The sequence below is a fragment of the Hyla sarda genome, chromosome 1, assembly GCF_029499605.1.
Source record: "Hyla sarda isolate aHylSar1 chromosome 1, aHylSar1.hap1, whole genome shotgun sequence".
Lineage (NCBI taxonomy): Eukaryota > Metazoa > Chordata > Amphibia > Anura > Hylidae > Hyla > Hyla sarda.
The window spans coordinates 424,244,518-424,263,766 of NC_079189.1; positions in this window are offsets into that span (position 1 = coordinate 424,244,518).

Here is a 19,249-nt window from a genome sequence, read left to right on the forward strand (position 1 = left end):
ATTTGGCTTTTTGAGAGCAAATTTTGCTCGGGGGGCATGTTGCATTTAGGAAGCCCCTATGGTGCCAGAACAGCAAAAAATACCCACATGGCATACCATTTGGGAAACTAGACCCCTTGAGGAATGTAATAAGGAATAAAGTGAGCCTTATTACCCCACAGGTGTTTCATGACTTTTGCATATGTAAAAAAAAAAAAAAAAATTTCCACTAAAATGTGTGTTTCCCCCCTAATTTCACCTTTTTGCAAGGGTTAATAGCAGAAAATACTCCCCAAAATTTGTAACCCCATCTCTTCTGAGTATGGAGGTACCCCATAAGTTGACCTGAAGTGCACTATGGGCGAACTACAATGCTCAGAAGAGAAGGAGTCATATTTGGCTTTTTGAGAGCAAATTTTGCTCGGGGAGCATGTCGCATTTAGGAAGCCCCTAAGGTGCCAGAACAGCAAAAAAAAACACACATGGCATACCATTTTGGAAACTAGACCCCTTGAGGAACGTAACAAGGGGTACAGTGAGCATTTGCCCCCCACTGGTGTCTGACAGATCTTTGGAACAGTGGGCTGTACAAGTTTTCATTTTCATGGACCACTGTTCCAAAGATACGTCAGACACCTGTGGGGGGTAAATTCTCACTGCACCCCTCATTACATTCCGTGAGGGGTGTCGTTTCCGAAATGGGGTCACATGTGGGGTTTTGTTTTTTTTGCGTTTGTCAAAACCGCTGTAACAATCAGCCACCCCTGTGCAAATCACCTCAAATGTACATGGTGCGCTCTCCCTTCTGGGCCTTGTTGTGCGCCCCCAGAGCACTTTGCCCTCACATATGGGGTATCTCTGTAGTCGGGAGAAATTGCGTTACAAATTTTGGGGGGCTTTTTTCCCTTTTACCTCTTGTGAAAATGTAAAGTATAGGGCAACATCAGTATGTTAGTGTAAAAAATAAAAAAAATTTACACTAACATTCTGGTGTAGACCCCAACATTTCCTTTTCATGAAGGGTTAAAGAAGAAAAAGCCCCCCAAACCTTGTAACGCAATTTCTCCCGAGTACGGCGATACCCCATATGTCGCCCTAAACTGTTGCCCTGAAATACAACAGGGCTCCAAAGTGAGAGCGCCATGTGCATTTGAGGCCTAAATTAGGGATTTGCATAGGGGTGGACATAGGGGTATTCTACGCCAGTGATTCCCAAACAGGGTGCCTCCAGCTGTTGCAAAACTCCCAGCATGCCTGGACAGTCAACGGCTGTCCGACAATACTGGGAGTTGTTGTTTTTCAACAGCTGGAGGCTCTGCTTTGGAAACAGTGGCGTACCGGACGTTCTTATTGGGGGAGGGGGGCTGTGTAAGGGTATGTGTATATGTAGTGTTTTTAACTTTTTATTTTATTTTGTGGTAGTGTTTTTAGGGTACAGTCACATGGGCGCTGGATTACAGCGAGTTTCCCAGCGCAAAATTTGCTGCATCTCAAGATGCGAGAAACCCACTGTAAAAGCCTCGCCCATGTGAATGTACCCTGTACATTCACGGGGGTGGCGGGGCGGGGGGGCTTGCATCAGCTGTTGCAAAACCACAACTCCCAGCATGCATGGTCTGTTAGTGCATGCTGGGAGTCATAGTTTTGCAACAGCTGGAGGCACACAGGTTAGGAAACACTGAGTTAGAAACAGACAATGTTTCCCAACCAGTGTGTCTCCAGTTGTTGCAAAACTACAACTCCCAGCATGCCCAGACAGCTGAAGGGCATGCTGGGAGTTGTAGTACGGCAACATCTGAAGGGCCAGATGTTGCTGAACTAAAACTCCCAGCATGCCTGGACAGTCAGTGCATACTGGGAGTTGTAGTTTTGCAACAGCTGGAAGAGCACAGATTGGAGACCATTATACAATGGTCTCCAAACTGGGGCCCTCCAGATGTTGCAAAACTACAACTCCCAGCATGCATGGTCTTTTAGTGCATGCTGGGAGTTATAGTTTTGCAACAGCTGGAGGCACACAGGTTAGGAAACACTGAGTTAGAAACAATGTTTCCCAACCAGTGTGTCTCCAGCTGTTGCAAAACTACAACTCCCAGCATGCCCAGACAGCTGAAGGGCATGCTGGGAGTTGTAGTACGGCAACATCTGAAGGGCCAGATGTTGCTGAACTAAAACTCCCAGCATGCCTGGACAGTCAGTGCATGCTGGGAGTTGTAGTTTTGCAACAGCTGGAAGAGCACAGATTGGAGACCATTATACAATGGTCTCCAAACTGAGGCCCTCCAGATGTTGCAAAACTACAACTCCCAGCATGCCCAGACAGCCAAAGGCTGTCTAGGCATGCTGGGAGTTGTAGTTTTCAGACTCCTAGAAGCAGCAGTGAAGATCTTCACTGCTGCCTCTGAGGACCACATACTTACCCGTCGCTGCTCGTCCACGTGGCCGGTCCCGCGCTGCTCCTCGGTCCCGCCGCTGGATCAGGTAAGTCCGCCGGTCCCCTCCTGTTCCCCCCCGTGTGCCGCAGGTCCCCGCGAGCCCCTGCAGTCTTCGTCCCCCGTTCTGCCCGACTTCCAGGGGCGGGCAGTGCGGGGGATCTGAACTTTCACCCCAGATCACTGTGATTGGTCCACAGGGACCAATCACAGTGATCGCTGACCAGGACCATCAATTGATGGTCCTGGGGGTGAAGCAGAAGTTGTCCCCTGCTGGAAACAGCGGGACTTCTGCCAGTTAACCCGTGCGATGCTGCGCATCGCCGGGTTAACTGCATGTCATTTATAAACGCCGGGATGCGCGAACGCACTGCACAACCCGGCGTTTATATATGACATTCTGCGGGAAGGGGTTAAAGGAATTCTTTTGTTCCAATTCTCAGAATTGGTGCAGGTCCTATTCGTAGTACCTAGACCTGGGGGGACACGAAAATGACTTCAATCAATGGTCCTCATCCAATCTGACAGAGCGAGAAAGGATAGAAAATCATCAAATCCAGATGTATAACCTTGGCATTCTGTTTCCACTTGCGCCATTCAGTGCAGAATGAATGGAGAACACTTAATTTTTTTTATTTTATTTTAGTACAAGGCCTCAACAGACCTTCTAAATGCATTGCATGTATGTGAAGTTGCTATTAAATCCCACCTGGCTATGTAACTATGTGAAATAATCTAACTTATAATCTTTGCCGCTTTGTCCCATTTCATGCACAAGACCCACGCCAGGAAGTGCTGTAGAGTAAAAAGGCCTTTAAAAAGTTTAAAATGATGCAATCTGATTGGTTGCTATGATCAGCTGCACAATTTTTCTCCTACACAAGTTTTAATAAATCTCCCCCAATGACCCTAAGAACACAGCCAAGACTACACAGGAATAGTTTAGGGACGACTATGACTGTCCTTGAGGGGCCTAGCCACAGCCCTAACTTGAACCCAATCATACATTTCTGGGACTTCAGAGCATCTGAAGAAAAGAATGATGGAAAATCCTTAATTGCAGGTGTACAAACCTTAACATCCTGTTTTCAATTTGTCATTATTTAGCATTGAGTGCAGAATGATAGGATGAGTAGCTTTATTCGTATTTTTTTAATTATTATTTGATGTTTGATGCTACTTTATTATCCTTAAGACATGTGGGACTAATAACATATTGTCCATGAGTCGATAACTACTTCTTTGGTGCCTTGTGCTGCATTTAAAGGGGTACTCTGGCACTAAGACATTTTATCCCCTATCCAAGGGATAGGGGATGTATGATCACGGGGGTCCTGCCACTGGGGACCCCCGCAATCTCGTGGGTATGGGATGTCATGCCCGCTCCCATAGACTTGCATTGAGGGGGCGGCCATGACATTACATGGGGCGGAGTTGTGACATCATGATATTCCGGCCCCGTGGTCGTGAGGCTTCAGACTCAGTGCCTCCAGCGCTGCATGCAGCTCAGAAAGGTGGGTGCTGCATGAGAGATTGCGGGGGTCCCCAGCGGTGGGACCCCCAAGATCAGACATCTTATCCCCTATCCCTTGGGTATGGTGTGAGATGTCTTAGGGCCAGAGTACCCCTTTAAAGAAAAACTGACAGCCTGTTCACCCGCAATAAACCCAATATACTGGGTTATAGTGCAGGTTTACACACAGTTGTGACTTACTTTATTCTGGTGTAGTAGTTGCTGCGTTACAGAAATGTATTCACTCATTGTTATTGAGCTGCTGTGTGCAATGGTTTGAGAAGCTCCCCTGCCTCCTCAAAATTCCCTTCCCAACCTGTTCCTATGATGAATATGAAAATGTCTTCATTAGCCTGCCAGGGGTGAGTACTCTCCTCTCTGATCAGAGCGCAGGAGCCACTGCCTTGTTACACCCCCGACAGGCTCTCACGGACGTGAGAGTGAAGATATTAGTATATTCATCAGAGCCAGGTGGGGAATATTGAAGAGGCAGGGGAGCTCGGCGAGCCATTTCTTCATCCCCATTGTGCACAGCAGTGCATAAGGGAATAAATGGCTTTAACTACTACACAGATTAAAGTAAGTAACAACTGTTTTTTTAAATCTGCTCACCTGCACAATAACCCAGTATATTGAATTTAGTGCAAGTGAACAGTCTGGCAGTTTATCTTTAAGCAAGTACCTTTTTTACTATGACACTGTTTTTTGTTTTTTTTTTGTATTGTATTCTTGTAACCTACAAGACAAGTTAGATATTTTTTCTTCCTATTCGGTCCAAACAAACAACTTGTAAAACCCCTCTTTTCATAACCCGGCCTCTCTCACTTTTTCTTTAACTAGAGTCCCTTTAAATTATGTTTCTGCATAACTTCAGTGTTTTAAAAGAAAAGCCACTTGATGGCAGCAGTACACAAGAAGATGCATCGCAAGGAGAGTACCATATAAATTACAGCTTAGATCACTTAACACATGGAACAGTAATATAGGATAACATGATTTTTGTTCTTTTTCTATATCTTTCAGCATGAATGAACATTGGTTAGTAACAAAATCAGTTTTCTCTGCCCAAAGGGATGTTTAGAGGAAATTACTCGATGACAACATGATGGTTATGAACCTTGTACAGTAGAAATAACAGTCACCTGTACAGCCTCATGAGATTTAAAAACTATTGTGTCCTGTTGACAGACTTGGCTTTACTTCCCTGTGGAAATGTATTTGAGCTTTCATGTTAGCAATTAATGCCTAAAAGCTACTCTACAGTACTTACCAAGCAAAAGAGAGATGTTCCGAATCAACTTTCTTTGTGTAATGGAACAATATTACAGTAATAGGTTGTATTTCTATTGAATATATGTCAAAAAGCACATCAGATCTTTCTTCACCTCTATTCATTTAGTGTTATAGAAATGGCGGGTGTAGATAGTGAACTTTGATCTCCCATGGATTGTATAAAAATATTTATTTATGCTGAGTTCTGCTTCTTCTGAATTCTGACCCTGATTTATCAGGATGGGAAAACCGTGCCAGTATTCAGCTCCTAATTCGTCTTCAATGAGAGTACCATGTTTAATGGTATTTCTGCCACACTGTTCACACTAAGGAAATTCCGCAAATGAAATCCTGATGCTGAATTGTATTCCGCCAGAAGATTCAGCATGTTCATTCTTCTGGCAGAATCCACAGGTTGTGGAACTGATGTGGAGCAAAACTGATGTGGAATTGACACAGAATTTATGTGTAGAATTTTTTAAGGAGATTTGAAAGCCAGCCCATTGGTGTTTGTAGTACTAATTCTCCTTAAACAAAAATGTCTTCAAAATTCTACATCAAATTCCCCACCAATTCTGCTCTAAACAGAAGACAGCAGATTTGCGGGATTATAAAGATCTTGACAATTTGATTTGCCACTAAATCCTTGATATTTAGATGCAAGGCTTATAGTTGCTTTATAAATATGTTCAAACCAGTGTTTATACATCTTTCAAAGAATCTGTGTAATATGGCATTTGTTTAAATCCCCCCCACCTTTTCCTATTTTTCAAATAAAAGTAAATATAAAATAAATAAACAAACAAACATACTGTATTTGGCATTGTTATGTGCATAACTACACAAACAGGACATGGCAATGAAGATATGTTTTTTTCTTTTGAAAGTTTTAAATTTTTTGAAATTATTCAAGTTTGGTTTCTTTGGAATTGTACTGACCCATTAAATAAATATTGAATGTTAGTTTTACCGTGAAAAATTAATGCCCCACAAACTTGTGCAATTCAATATTTTTTTGTTTTTGTTTTGCCCTACATATAATTTCTTTCTTGTTTCTTTATACATTATATGACAAAATGAAGTGTGCCAATAAAAAGTACAACTTGTTCCATAAAAAATAAGTCCTAAGACAACTTTATCAGTGAAAAAATAAAAAAGTTATTAGTCTTAGAAGGTAAAGATGGAAAAAATGTTAGCCAGAAATTTTAATTTGCCAGGTCATGAAAGAGTTAATCATTTGCTGCTTTTTCACATCTTTGTTCAAGCTTTATGCCAGTGTCAATTACTCAGATGTAAGCAAATAGCTGTGTGATGTATGGTATATTTGGCCATTTTTAAAATGCGCTTTTTCATAGTGTGTTTTCTATGCTACCTATTGAATGAAGCAAAGTTGTTACATAGTTACATAGTTAGTACGGTCGAAAAAAGACATATGTCCATCCAGTTCAACCAGGGAATTAAGGGGTAGGGGTGTGGCGCGATATTGGGGAAGGGATGAGATTTTATATTTCTTCATAAGCATTAATGTTATTTTGTTCCAGGAATGTATCTAATCCTGTTTTAAAGCTGTTAATTGTTCCTGCTGTGACCAGTTCCTGAGGTAGACCGTTCCATAAATTCACAGTCCTCACGGTAAAGAAGGCGTGTCGCCCCTTGAGACTAAACTTTTTCTTCTCCAGACGGAGGGAGTGCCCCCTCGTCCTTTGGGGGGGTTTAACCTGGAACAGTTTTTCTCCATATTTTTTGTATGGGCCATTAATATACTTATATACGTTTATCATATCCCCCCTTAAACGTCTCTTCTCAAGACTAAACAATTGTAACTCCTTTAATCGCTCCTCATAGCTAAGATGTTCCATGCCCCATATTAGTTTAGTCGCGCGTCTCTGCACCCTTTCCAACTCCGCAGTGTCCCTTTTATGGACAGGTGCCCAAAACTGAACAGCATATTCCAGGTGAGGCCGTGCCAATGCTTTATAAAGGGGGAGTATTATGTCCCTGTCCCTTGAGTCCATGCCTCTTTTGATACATGACAATATCCTGCCGGCTTTGGAAGCAGCAGCCTGACATTGCATGCTATTCTGTAGTCTGTGATCTACAAGTACACCCAGATCCTTCTCTACCAGTGACTCTGCCAGTTTAATCCCCCCTAAGACATATGATTATTAGTACCCAGATGCATAACTTTACATTTATCCACATTGAACCTCATTTGCCAAGTGGATGCCCAGACACTTAGTCTATCCAAGTCATCTTGCAACTTATGCACATCCTCTATAGACTGTACTGTGCTACAAAGCTTGGTGTCATCTGCAAAGATAGAAACAGAGCTGTTAATACCATCCTCTATATCATTGATAAATAAATTAAACAACAGCGGGCCCAGTACTGAACCTTGGGGTACACCACTAATAACAGGGGACCAATCAGAGTACGAATCATTGACCACCACTCTCTGGGTACGATCCATGAGCCAGTGTTCAATCCAGTTACAAACTAAAATTTCCAAACCCAAAGACCTTAACTTACCTGTCAGACGTCTATGAGGGACAGTATCAAACGCTTTAGCAAAATCCAGAAACACTATATCCACAGCCATTCCTCTGTCAAGGCTTCTACTCACCTCTTCATAAAAGCAAATTAGATTGGTTTGGCAACTTCTATCCTTAGTAAACCCATGCTGGCTATCACTTATAATACAATTATCCCCTATGTATTCCTGTATGTAATCCCTTATAAGTCCTTCAAACAATTTACCCACAATGCACGTTAAACTTACCGGTCTATAGTTTCCTGGGGAAGACCTAGAGCCCTTTTTGAAGATTGGCACCACATTCGCCTTGCGCCAGTCCCTTGGCACAATACCAGACACCAGAGAATCTCTAAATATCATGAACAGGGGTACAGATAATACTGAACTTACCTCTCTAAGAACTCTTGGGTGTAGTCCATCCGGTCCTGGGGATTTGCTTACATTTATATCACTTAACTTACCTTGTACCATCTCTACATTAAGCCAGTTCAGTACATTACATGATGTGTTACCAGCACTGACCTGGCCAATGTCAGCTCCTTCTTCCATAGTGTATACAGAACTAAAGAACCCATTCAGTAGCTCCGCCTTCTCTTGATCGCCTGTGACAACCTTCCCATTATCATTATTAAGGGGTCCTACATGCTCTGTCCTTGTTAAAAATATTGTGACTTTAAAAATACTTATTTTGACACTAGACAACTAGTATGCAAGCCTTAATAAATCCCCCCAATATGCATACATGTACTAAAGAAATGCATATATATATAAATTACTTTCTAGTAGAATTCAGTGGGACAAAATAATTGAGACACAAAATTTTAAGACTTGGCAATATAAAAACAGTCAGTTGTTAATGTGAAGATCTCTCTCTCTCTCTCTCTCTCTCTCTCTCTCTCTCTCTCTCTCTCTCTCTCTCTCTCTCTCTCTCCCCCTCCCTCTCCCTCTTTCTCTCTCTCTCTCTCTCTCTCCCCCTCTCTCTCTCTCTCTCTCTCTCTCTCCCTCTCCCTCTCCCTCTCTCTCTCTCTCTCTCTCTCTCTCTATATATATACATATTTGTAATAAACTGCAAATTACAAAGCATAGATTGAAATAGTATTAACAATCCATTAGCTAAGAAAACAAGAAAGCAACTTAAGAAACCAAAGGGTAAAGAGGGGAGGGGGGAGAATTCAGGACAGAAAGGAAGGAAGAAGAGAAGGTGAACATGCACCTATATCTTTGCAATAGTATTGTAAGAACAATAAGATCATTGTAAGGAGCATTAGGTTCATGAATTATTGTTGTAAAAAATAAATAGATAAATAGAAGTAACTTGAGATGATCCCAGAAAATATATGTTTATTTACATCTCAAACCTTCAACTTAACTTATAGCATAACCACATCCGATTTAACAAAGAAATGTTACCCGTGTTAAACGAAACAGATTTTTCCCGTATAGGACTGGTGTAATAAGGAATGCCGTTCCGCTATATCAGGAGTCTCCGTAGACTTCCAGTGTCTAGTAATGATTAGCTTGTCTAGTATCAATACTTTGACAATCATGCGCCTAAAAGACAGGAAGAGATGCTGCAAATCTAAGAGTAAAAGTACCAGAGAAGGCAACAACATGACGAGGCAGCCAAGGATGTGCTTGAATTCATTCTTTATCAGAAATAGAACGGGAAAAGTATTTCTCCCAAGATTTATATGGAGCGTATGAAGACAAGGGATGGGTAGTTTCTAGCATGTCAAAGATGGGGTGAAGCCCCTTAAAGCGTATTGACAGTAGGCAAAGTGCATCTGTGCTATATACCCAAGTGTGGTGGTCTTGTGAATGAAGAAAATGGCTAATGCAGAGAAATTTGTAAAAGTCACAGGAAGGTATGTGGTATGAATTGGAAAGGCTTTCAAATGTGCTCAAAGAGTTATTGTTAAACAGTTGTGAAATATAACTGAGACCTTTGTCTATCCAGTTGGATAAGTCAAGTACTGGTATGGCTGCAGATAGGACTTGTAATGGAGTATGTGGCGGGTGTGTGGCATGTGCCCTACCAGTTTGGTGGTGTAACACAGACCAGCAATGAAGCCCTGCAGTCGTAAGAGGTGATAAAGTCTGTGGAAGCTTTAAACACCATATCTATTAAAATAAAAGGGATCTAAGGTCAATGGGTTTGCTAAAATAGGATTCTATCATGACCCACGGAGGTTGTGGTCCCCGGGACCAGTACATCCGCAGTTGGGCAACTAAGGTTGCCAAGTAGTAGGGATATAGGTCTGGGAGACCCACACCACCTCTTTTCCTACCACTTTGCCATATAAAATTAGACAACTTTTTTTCAACTGATTGAAAATGGATATGAGAAGAGTAATAGGATGTGTGCGATAAAGATAGAGTAGTTTGGATAGAACAAGCATCTTAAAGGCAGCAATCCTTCCCAACCAAGATATTTCATTCTTCTCCAACCTATTAAGATAATATTTAAAGGTTTTTAAAAAGGGACTTTAGTTCCAGTCGTATAGCTTGGCTACAGTTGGGGTTACCTCCCAGATAGGTAATTCTATTGTTCCTCCAATCTAGAGGGAATTGAGATTTTAATGAATTTGAGACTTACGGTGAAATATGAGTAGGCATCACCTGGGACTTTGTATTATTTAGCTTGTAGAATGATACTTTACTTTATTTTTCAATAACAATAATGTGGTGTCCCAGTACCGCATTCTATACGGTACTTGTTTATTTATAAGTCCCCATAGCCAGAGTCCCTAGGACGCAGGGATCCCTATTAGTCAGTCTACCCCTAGTCGCCTCTATTCTAGTATATAATTAGTAATTTATGCATAGGTTAATGTAAATAGCATAAAATATGTAAATAAATGGTTAATTACTTGTTTCTATGGCGTCGCAGGGCCTTCGTGTCATGTGATGCGTTCCAAGCCTCACTTTGGTATTTCTAGCCTTGTTTTGGTATTATTATGTGTATAGGAAGTCAGATGATCACCCAGAAGCCTGTGTGATGGTGAGTGACAGCTGACCTTGGACCTATCAAATTAGGCTCCACCCCCTGTCCATATAAGGGACACGGCAGCCATTTTAGTTCTCTTGCTCCTGTGCTCTTGATGAGAGAAGACCTGTACAGCAGTAATTGCAGTGAGTTAGGCCTGAGCCTTGCGGCAACAGCTGAACAATTATAGTTATAGAGTGTATCAATCCCCAAACACTCTGCGGGACTACCAGACCTAATCTACCCTTAAATCCGGACGGATCCACGCACCAATTGCCTTGATTCTATTAACCTGCAAAAGACGCAAGGTCCACAGCAACTGTCAGTCATTGAAGTCTATACAAGTGTATTACAGAGACTGTTACTGTATTCTGAATGTACCGCAAGTTCAAGAGTAAAGTTTACTTCAGTTCAAGTTTAACTCCAGTGTGGACCTTCAGTCATTATCTGCATACGCCTGTCGTTTCTGGGAAGGGCGGTGATAGGCCGAAGATATACCTCAATAATACCAGCCCTCACTCTGGCATCACGAGTGACAGGGTTAATATTAAACCCTCATATACCGTTACCATACCACCACTACCATACACCCCCCAAGGGCTACCACAAAGCCTTTTTGGTGTCACGAACAGGATTCGCGTGTGTGCCTACCATTGCCACTGGTGAGAGTTTACTCCCCCCTAAGAAGCGAACAGGAACAGTGCTTTTGGTGCACCATACAAGGGGGCCAAGAGAAAAGTAAGGGGGGAGGCGAAAATCTGCTTGCAACTACAATGTGTAAACTGCACAACAAATTTAGGCTGCGATCCTCTGGTCCAGTCAGCAAGGGCGGACCTCAACTGTTACCAGAAAAGCGCGTGAAGAAAGCCCGCACTGCGCCATGCCCCGCCCCTGGGCGTGACCACCAAGTTGCTGTGTCGCAGCCGAAGGGGAACTCAGAGATGCAGGAATCGTTTCTGGAGGGACCGGAAGTCGGGGCTGCACCGATAGTGCCCTTCCTGCCCAGCACCATTTTAGAGAAGCCCACTATAAAAACGCCACAGAGAGCAACCTCTCCAGTCTGCAGAAAGAGCCGGAGAATAAAGACATGGCGGAGAACAGCGTTCCACGTGGTCAAGTTGGCAAAATGGCGCCGGAAACACGGAAAGTTGTGGCAGTCGCAGCCCAACTTTTTCAAGAGCTTGCTGACCGTTTGCAGCGGTTGTCATTGGACGAAGAGGGGGCCTGCAATCTTACCCCACTGCCTGATGATGACGACGATTGGCCAGAGACACCTCCAGCGAACACTGGAGGTGCGTCACCGGTGAGATTGTCCCCTCACCACAAGACCTGGGGCTCGTGGCCGAGATCCCGTCGGAGGAGTCTGCTGTGAGTACCCCGCCAGAGGCGGCCTATTCTTCCTCCTCCAGGCCTGAGGTCATTCCTCGATCAAGCTTGCCAAGTGCACGACTGTGCTCACCAAAATTACCGCAATGGTTGTTCAGAGATGAGCCGGAGCTGATCGAGTACATGCACAGAGTAATTTAACCGTTACCTGGGAAGACACTCCCACCAATCCCAACTGCAGAAAGGGAAAGGGCCCGTCAAGAAGCCGAGCTGGCCGAATTGATGGAAAATCTAAAGGCCCGATACAAGGAACTCTATGCTCCAAAGCACGTACACTTGCCCTATGAAGAAAGAGTGTGGTATCAAAAAATACCAAGGAAATGGAGGCAATGAACATCCCATTACCTATTGGAAAACCCCTGGATAGTGCTCCATTCGCAAATACTTTGGCATTTGGTGCTTAGTAGAGCGCTTTTATGGCTAACAAATTCGGACCAGAAAAGACAATTTTTCCCAGTGCCGAAAAAGCAAAAGACCAATTAATGCAATTGAAAGCCATCTCAGCATCTAAAGCCAAGATGACAGAGGGCCTAGTATTTTTGTTAGCTTGTCGATCTTGCACGAAGCCCACTTGGTAAACAGAGACCAACTGAGGTAGTAAAGGCACTAAGCAGGCAGCCAATATAGACGCATAGATCTATAAGGTGATTTTAGTGCGTACCTGCCAGACAGTAATGGACATGCTTAGGAAGGATCTGCGCTTGTCTTTGGGCTAAATGGCTATGTTGTGAGATTACCAAAACACTATGGCTAGCTTTTTGTAAACTGGTATTTCCTGTTTGAGTTTTCTTTTTTGTCTACAAATACCATAAGTCTATTTCTCTCCCTCCCACACATCAGCCACCCCACCCATTGAAACATAAATGAGCTGCATCCATTCAAAAGACCTGTGGTTTTCAATCAGGGTGCCTACAGCTGTTGCATTAGTTGCAGATTGATCTCTCTCCAACCAAGTGATTGCTCCACCCATTGAAGCAGACAGGCTGTCATCAGCTGACTAGTGAGTCAGGTCTCGGCCGCATTGCAACCTGTGAAAAATCTGAGACAACAGTCATTTTGTTTGCTATTAAAAATAAATATTGGGGTGAAAATCACAGAAGAATTGTGAGAAAACCGTTACACAAAGGTACAGACACTATATTATGAACTACATAGTCAAGTAAAAAACCTCCTGGAATACCCCCTTAATATATATATACTTAAAAGCAAAATGGGCCTGAAATGACTTGGCCTATCAGGGACCTTACCCAGTTTCGGGAGTGTGGCAATTAGGGCTTCTTGGTTTTCCATGAGCAAGGAGCCCAACTGCATGGCTTCATTAAAGAAATATGTTGCATGGGGTAAGAGTATGTGGGAAATGTCTTAAAATAACATGTTGTGAGCCCATCTGGGCTGGGGAATTTGCCTAGAAGTAGTCCTTTAGTTACAGTGGAGACCTCAGATTCAGAGATAGGTGCATTAAGTAGAGAGAGATGGTTTGAAGTCAACGAAAAGAGGTGTAAATCTTTGAGGAGAGAGATAATACCTCTTTTCAAATACCTCTTTTAGTGTCTCGGGATAGATTATATAGATTGGCATAATACTTCATATAGAAATTAACAATATCTTTAGGGGTATGCAGCTTATGAGAGTTTGAAGCATCCCATAGATAAGGGATTCTAGATTTAGTATGTTTAAGTTTGTCTGCTGGCAAGCAGTTTTGACAATATGGCCCAGCTTAATGAAGGGCCCTCGTATAACCGCCTAGTGGGTTTTTCCAAATAGTGCTATTTTAAAGATCAGCAGTAGTATTTAAGAAAAAATATTGTATTGTATTGTATTGTATCTTTAGTTAAGATATCTTTATACTTGGGATGTCGCAACAGAAAGTTATTGCAGCGCTACAAGTATGTACGTTGGGGAACATCCCTTTCATCAATAAGCAATGTGATAGGAGTATGATCAGATCACTTAAAAGCACCTATCGTGGGGGACTTGACCATGTCCAGCAATGTTCTATCTATCAGGAACAGGTAAATTCAAGAATAACTATTAGTTGAAACAGAGTGAAAGGTATAATCACGTTCATTGGCGTGTAATATGTGTCAGGCATCATATACCTCCTCTTTATGTAATATAGGCTGCAGTGAAAAAGCGACTTCTCACAAAAGAGGAAACGTCAGATTCTAAATCTGGGACCGGGTTAAAATCTCCCAAGAGAAGTAAATGTCCTTGATTGTGTTTGTTAATGACACAAAACATTTTTCTCATAAAGTGTAATTGTCTTCTGTTTAGGGCATATAAAGACACGAGAGTGTAAGTGACATTATTAAGTAAGCATACCAATAGTACATATCTACCTTGAGGATCAGGCACTTGTTTCAACAGCTGAAAGCTAGAGTGTCTCTAATTGTAATAAATTTGCCTCTAGATTTTGTATGATGAGAATGAGTGAGAATGAAAAATTTGAGAAAAACATCTATGACTAATGTGAACGCCATCTCTCTGAACACGTGTTTCCTGAACACATAAAATGCCACATGAAAGGTCTCTGGCTTCTGACTACAAATAGGATCGCTTCTACTGTAAATTAAGGCCATCAACATTTATGGATACGACCTTCACAGGCATGGTAAGTCCAAAGCCAGCTTGTAGAAATCCATGCTAGGAGATGTAGATGTGACGTTGGTCTGGAATGGGGATTCAATCACGGCTGTGCCTGAAAAGCGGTGTTGAAACAACAATGTTCTTTGTAGGCAGAGCAGGATGAAAAGGCACAAATCTAGGCCATGCAGCCATCAGCAGAGACCCTTTCTTGAGCTGCCCAATACTCTACATTCAGGACGGACTCTTTCGGGTGAAGAGGACAATTTCAATTGTTTCCCTCCATCTTCAAGGGTGCGTATGACATGCATTTTGTCCTTACAACGTATCGAGGCGTGAAGGGTATCCCCATTTGTAGAGAATATGTCTGCCACACAGGGCTGCGGTGATTGGGGCAAGACTTCTGCGTAATTGTAAAGTAAGAGCTGATAGATCTGTGAACAATGATATCATGCAATATTGTTCAGGAACATTACCCCGGTCTCTCGATTTCACCATGAGAGCTTCTTTAATGGTAAAAAAAGTGCACTCTAGCGAGTACATCTCTTGGGACGTCATCAGCAAGGTGAGATTGTTGAGGGACCCTATGAGCTCTGTCTAGGAGGAGATCATTGGGTGAGGCATCAGGTAGCAGTGACTGCATAAATTACTTGAGGTATACAGACAGATCCATAGCAGCAACTGATTTGAGGATACCTCTAAACGTCATGTTGTTTTTGCTAGATCAATCCTCTATAGCACGCAAAGCAGACACATCAGATTCCCGATCATAATGGGATTCGATCAGGCCATTGTGGGATTTAACCAGGACAGCCATCTTGGTTTCAGCATAATCAACCCGCAATTCCACCTCTGTGATGGCGAAGCGGATGGGCTGCAAAGTGTGGAGCAGGTTATTAGTAATAGAAGTGTTGAGGAGAAGCAGCATGCGTTTCAAGGGGATTTCAGTCACCGGTAACTCAGAGGCTGGGACTGAATTGAAAAAGTCCTCTCCAGCTATTTTAAAAGCTTCTTTGGATTAGAGTCTCCCTTTATGTCCCCGCGGCCGCTGCTTAAGAACTGTTAGAAGCCGGAGATTGAAAGGAGGGAGCAGAGATGCTGGCGCGTGGAAGTGCTCTGTGAGACCGGGCTGCTCTGTACATTAGACTTCCCGTCCGGGCCTTACATTATCAGGGATTCCGTGACCGGAGGTAGGGATAAGCTACACCTAGGGTGTTCGGGCAGAGAAGCGGTGTCTGACCTTTTAGCTGAGTGAGGAGATGTGTCAGCAACATTTTGAGAGTCCCGGCTGGATGGAGGCACATAGAAATCAGTAAGCTTCCTAGGTTTGTGAGAAGATTTTCCTCTTCTCCGGGATGACATCTTGGGCAGGAGAGGTTCGAGTGGCTTTTAGTAGTAAATCAGGCATGATCAGCATCGTTAGCAGCGTAAAAATCGCTATTATCAGTCGCTAGCTGCAGGAGCTTAGAATTCAAGCGGCCAAACCATACCCCTCCCCATTTTTTTTATTTCACCCCACAAACAATGTTTTAGTTTTTTTGTGCAGATTTTGGTATAAAGTAAGTGATGTAATCACAAAGTACAATTGGTTACACAAAAAAAATTGGTCTGTAGGTGCAAAATTGAAAGTGTTAAGATTTTTAGAAGGGGAGGAGGAAAAGACGAAAGTGCAAAAAACTAAAATTGGCCTGGTTCTTGAATGGGTACTCTGGTGGAAAATGTATATTTTTTAAAATCAACTGGTGCCAAAAAGTTAAACAGATTTGTAAATTACTTCTATTAAAAAAGCTTAATCCTTCCAGTACTTATTAGCTCCTGAATACTACAGAGGAAATTCTTTTCTTTTTGGATTTCTTTTCTGTCTGTCCACAGTGCTCTCTGCTGATACCTCTGTCCGTGTCAGGAACTGTCCAGAGTAGAAGAAAATCCCCATAGCAAACCTATGCTGCTCTGGACAGTTCCTAAAATGGACAAAGGTGTCAGCAGAGAGCACTGTGGACAGACAGAAAAAAAATTCCAAGAAGAAAAGAATTTCCTCTGTAGTATTCAGCAGCTAATAAGTTCTGGAAGGATTAAGATTTTTTACTAGAAGTAATTTATAAATCTGTTAAACTTTTTTGTCATCAGTTAATAAAAAAAAAAAAAAAGTATTTTCCCTAAAAGCATAGTTCCAATGCTTTTTTGACAAATTAATTATTAAAATTTGGCACCTAAATGTCTGAAGGTAGCACCATTCTTCCTGCTCCCCTCTGTATAGAACTATGCAATAGAAGATGCAGCTTCCCATTCCCGCTCCACAGCACCCATCGCCAGCCCGAGACCCAGTGCCCTAAAATCACATTACCCTAAGAGTGATATCCTGTGTAGGCATTTAGCTGCTGAATTTAAAATCAATATCATCTTGAAAATCATGTACAATGTGTATAAAGCATTGGAGGTATATTTTAAGGGAAACAAAGCAACTGTGTACCTGTACCTGCAGTTAATAAAAAATAGAGAACAAAGAAATAAAATAAACATAGTCACGTGTCAGAAGTTTTGATCTGTTGGAGTCAGGGTGCTGGGGTGCCCTCAATCTTGACCTGAGAGAAAGCCCATAGGCAGATAACATTTTGAACTATGAAAACATCCAGCCATAAAGACATCTCTTTTATAATTTCTTGTTCTCCATTGGGAGATCATCACTTTGGAATGCTGTGGAGTTTGCAAACTTTTTACTGTCCGTTAGAGATGTCGCAAATTGTTCGCCAGCAAACGGTTCCCTGCAAACATAGCTTGTTCGCGTTCGCCACGCCATGCGAACATATGCAATGTTCGATCAGCCCCCTATTTGTCATTATTGCAGTAAACTTTGACCCTGTGTGTCACAGTCAGCAGACACATTACAGCCAATCAGCAGCAGACCCTCCCTTCCAGACCCTCCCACCTACTGCACGGACTCCATTTTAGCTTCATTCTGAAGCTGCATGGTTAGAGAGAGGAGGGATAGTGAACCTGCTCCTGATTTAATAGGGAAAGCAATAGCTAGGTGGTTTATTCAGGGTCCACTACACTCCTGAAGCACTAATCTAATCTCTGCTGTAAGGAAAACACCCAAAAAAGCTCTTTTTAGCGCTCAAACATGAGTCTGCATTTTTTTGTTTTCCCCCTGTGTACTCTAATAGCATTTGCCTGCCTGGCAGCATGTGTGGCAGGCTCGCTCACAAAGTATATTGTGCCCACTTGCCCAGTGGCACCACTCATATCTGCTGTCACAATAGCTTGCAATATAGCAGTAATATAGCAGTCAGTTTCTTTCACACGTGTGTTTTGCAACAGTTGGAGGCACCCTGGTTGGGAACCACTCGTTGAAAGGGGTACTCTGGTAGAAAACTTTTTTTCTTTCAAGCAACTACAGTATTCAGTGTTCACAAAAGCCCTGAAGGACTCATCTGATCTCTGCTGTAAAGAAAGCACGCAAAAAAGCCCTTTTTAGGGCTCAAACATCAGTCTGCATTTTTTCCCTGGTGATGGCTGACAAGCATGGAATGCGTGGCTCTGCAGAGGAGTTGGTGACACTGTCACAACTTGCAGGCAGGCCTGCTGCCACCTCATCTACTCCTCCTATTCCATCCTCTTCCATAACCTCCTCGGCTGAGTCCTCTTCTACTGCTGCGTCTTGATCCCCATCACCGGCACCCCCCCCCCAGCTCCCCAGGTGCTATTCCACATCTAGGATACGGCAGTGTCACGCCATCTTGGGGTTGACTTGCCTGAAAGCAGAGAGTCACACCACACCAGCACTCCTGTCCGCCCTGAATGCACAGGTGGATCAGTGGCTGACTCCGCACCAACTGGAGATGGGAAAAGTGGTTTCCGACAACGGAACAAATTTGTTGGCGGCATTGAATTTGGGCAAGTTGACACATGTGCAGTGCATGGCACATGTGTGTAATCTGATCGTACAACGCTTTGTGCATAAGTACCCAGGCTTACAGGATGTCCTGAAGCAGGCCAGTAAGGTGTGTGGCTATTTCAGGCATTCCTACACGGCCATGGCGCACTTTTCAGATATCCAGCAGCAAAACAACATGCCAGTGAAGCGCTTGATTTGCGACAGCCCGACACGTTGGAATTCAACACTCCTAATGTTCGACTGCCTGCTCCAACAAGAAAAAGCCGTTAAGGAATATTTGTATGACCGGGGTGCTAGGACATCCTCTGCGGAGCTGGGAATTTTTTTGCCATGTTACTGGACGCTCATGCGCAATGCCTGTAGGCTCATGCGTCCTTTTGAGGAGGTGACAAACCTAGTCAGTCGCACCGAAGGCACCATCAGCAACATCATACCATTTGTTTTCTTCCTGGAGCGTGCCCTGCGAAGAGTGCTGGATCAGGCAGTAGATGAGCGTGAAGAGGAAGAGTTGTGGTCACCATCACCACCAGAAACAGCCTTATCAGCATTGGTTGCTGGACCTGCGGCAATGCTGGAAGAGGATTGTGAGGAAGAGGAGTCAGAGGAGGAATGTGGCTTTGAGGAGGAGGAGGAAGACCAACCACAACAGGCATCCCAGGGTGCTCCTTGT